The following is a 3,591-nucleotide window of genomic DNA, read 5'->3' as shown; positions in this document are numbered from 1 at the left end:
AGAAAGGAAGGCTAGTTTTCCACTGTGATTTTGTCTCAGTGAATTATAACAATGAATGAAGGCTATCACTCCCTTCCTCCCCCCTCCTACAAACACACATCTTTTTCGTTTTCTCAAGAGACCAAGAAAGGGTTCAACTGGTTTCTGATATACTTTCCCCCAGACAGCTATTTCTTTGAGTGTAACGTGTGCATTGACTAGAACACACGGCCATTTGGTTTGCTTTTAGTTAAAAGTTAGATTTTAGGGGCACCTGGGTGGCTCAATCAGTTGAGCGTCTGACTTCGGCTTCAGTCATGATGTCCGTGGGTTCGAGCCCCGCGTCGGGCTCTGTGCTGACAGCTCAGAGTCTGGAGCCTGCTTTGAATTCTGTGTCTCCCTCTCTCTGCCCCTCTCCCACTTGTGTTCTGCTCAGTCTCCCTCTTTCAGAAACAAATAAACATTAAAAAAATTTTTTAACAAAATAAAAGTTAGATTTTAGACCCACAAGACTATGATTTATAGATGACAATATTTTGCATTTTATCACAAATTCAAAGGCTGCCTAAAGCCTAAAGTTTATAGTTGAAGGTGGACCTGGGGGAGCTGGGGTGACACACGAAGGCCCCTTGAAGCCACCCCTAGGTAGTCAGGTGCTGATGGGTCTGGATAAGTGAGGTTTCTGAAACCTAATGGGAGCCCCTCCCCCTTCCCCAGCTGACTTGGGCTTTAGTTGATGACTGAGATTCCTAATTTCCTTCTAGTATGGGGGAGGGGGCAGGTCATCCGCAGGACCACTGACCACGTGTTTGCTGCTGTCACAGACCTCAGCGTGGGGAGGACAAATTCAGCGGCCACTTTGGAAGGCCCAACCCTTTGGAAAAGCCTGGAACTTGTGTTAGATTGTGGCATCAGGGGCCACCCGAGAGCTGCTTCTCCACACTCATGGGAGCACGGCAACGTGGGCGACTTCTCGCTTCCTGAAAGAGAGATTATGTCTCGGAACTGCTAGGTCTCTCGGAACCCCTGACTGGCCGCAGTGGAGTCAGGAGAGGGGCGCCCACGAGAACCCTGCTCCAGCCGGAAGAGCGAGGCCAGGGGCAGGATGGGGCTGCCCTGAGGAGCGTGGACGGCTGAAGGGCACCTCGTGGTGAGGAGTGCAAAGCCTTAACTCGCGGGGAGACACAACGAGGTGAAGGCACCCGTTCTCCAGGATTCCAGGCGGTGTAAGAGATCGGGCCTCAGAGAAGCAGACGGTGATGCGAAGGGAGGCAGCTCAGGGTAGAAGGCACTGGAGGGTGGGAGAGGGAAGGGCTGCTGGGCTCCGCGTCAGGGAGTGGGGTGCAGAGACAGGGGCAGCGAAGAGGCTGTCTGGGAGCCCGTGCCCTCTGGGAGGAGAGGCTGAGGCTGGGGGGTGGTGGGGAGGGAAGGATGCCCTCTCCGCCCCCCACCTCCCATCCCCCAGTGCTGGCTCAAGAGCCTCCATAAGGACTGGAATTTGTCAAGGACATTCTCCGAGACCACAAATCCACGCCCAAATGGAGCCCCGGTTTTTACCCAGGTTACACGTATATCAGGGCTGAGGCTCCAAAACCCAGAAACGGAGCCAGGAGGCAGATGAGTGTCAGAGGTGGGTCTCCGATCTCCATGCTAATCCACTCCTTTAGGTTTTCTTCCAGACATTCCACCCAGGCTTAGTGACTACCTATTCTGCACCTGGTATTATTATTGATTATTGATATATATTATTGATAGCCTTTACTTGGAACTTTAAGGATGCTCATACACTAAGCCAAAACTATTAAATGTGGAGAAAGCTGTTTACCTACTGATTGATGACGCACAATGAACAATCCTTGTGGAATCTCTAGAAGTAAGCAAGAGAGTTTTATTCGAGCCCAAGTTAGGACAGCTGCCGGGGAAATACGCTCTTCACGGGGAAGAAAGGGCGCCGGAGAACCGACAGTTCTTACAGGGTTCGACACTCTCTTACATCTTGTAAAAAGCTCAAAAGATTACAGATTTGCATATAGGCGGCAATCACAAGTTTTATCAGAAAGGAATGCAGGGAGGCGCGGGCGGGGGGGGGGGAAGCTCAGTCAGTGAAGCGTCTGACTCTTGATTTCAGCTCAGGTCACTGTCTCACAGTTCGTGAGTTTGAGCCCCGAATCGGGCTCTGCACTGCCAGCACAGAGCCTACTTGCGATTCTGTCTCCCTCTCTCTCTGCCCCTGCCTCATTCACTATCTCTCTCTGAAAAATAAAAATAAACTTCTAAAAACAAAACAAAACAAAGGCATGCAGAGGGGGTGCCTGAGGGGCTCAGTCAGTTGAGTCTCCAGGTTTCCGCTGAGGTCATGATCCCAGGGTTGTGGATGGAGCCCCAAGTGTGCTCTGTGCTGAGCACGGACCCGGCTTAAGATTCTCCCTTGCCCTCTGCCCTTCCCCTCTCCCCCTACTTGTACCCTCTGTCTAAAATAAAAGAAAATAAAAAGAAAATTTAAAAAAAGAGAGAGGAACGCAAGGGTAGGAGCACTGACTGATATCTCCAGGATGCGGTGGTTTTCCCTCAGACGCTCATTCACAAAGCAGGTGTGCAACCCACGGGGGTAGGGCCATAAACCAGGCTTCGGTCTGGAGGCAGCTTATATAAGGTCATGTTGACTTAGAAGGAAATCTAAAATGGCTTCCCTGCATGTCAGGCGTGTAGAGAGCTTTTCTGCCAGCGTTATGCTCACGAAGAACTTAAAACAAGGAAATGAGAGCAGCACAAGCAGGTAGCCCAGGGGCCCATGGATGGCTGGCAACCGTTCAGCCGCCTCCATGGTGAAAGGTGTACAAAACCAGACCTGCTGGCTGTGGTCTGAAATGGCGATAGTGGCCTTTTTCCCTCCACTCTTTTTATTATTATTATTATTATTAATGTTTATTTACTTGTGAGAGAGACAGACTGTGAGCTGGGGAGGGGCAAAGAGAGAGAAGAAGACAGAGAATCTGAAGCAGGCTCCAGGCTCTGAGCTGTCAGCACAGAGCCCGTCATGGGGCTCGAACCCACGGACTGTGAGATCATGATCTGAGCTGAAGTCGGACGCTTAACTGACTGAGCCACCCAGGCGCCCCTCCCTTCTACTCTTTAAGTCTTTCCCCAATTTCCCATGATCTGTTTCTCTACTGTGCCGGGGGATGGGGACAATCTCCTCCTTTCCCTTCATATGGGCCCTCTTTTTTGGGGGGTACCCCCATTCAGGGACTCGATTTTGGGGAAAAAAAATAATAATGCAACAGGTTTTTGGCGCATAGATATTCATTTTACCACTACGTATAATTTTTTAAATTGCAATTAATCTAAATGGCCCTGAAGGAGGACAGCTCACGGACCACTTGCTGCTTTCCCTCTTCTGGCCTTTTCTCCATTTACTCCCCAGAAGCTCCCAGTGCTCTCGCAGCAACAAGCAACAATGAGCAGCAACAAGCAGCTCGGGCAAAGACACGTGACCCGGTCCTGACCAATCAGAGTGGTCCTTGCACCTTAGCTCTGCCCCTTTTTCCTTCGGTGCACCCAGCTGGAAGGAGGGGGTGCACTGGAGGTGTGGGGAGGGGTGTGGGGGGCATG

Source organism: Crocuta crocuta, unplaced genomic scaffold, assembly GCF_008692635.1.
Source record: "Crocuta crocuta isolate KB4526 unplaced genomic scaffold, BGI_CrCroc_1.0 scaffold193, whole genome shotgun sequence".
NCBI classification, from domain to species: Eukaryota; Metazoa; Chordata; class Mammalia; order Carnivora; family Hyaenidae; genus Crocuta; species Crocuta crocuta.
This window is presented reverse-complemented; position numbering follows the sequence as displayed.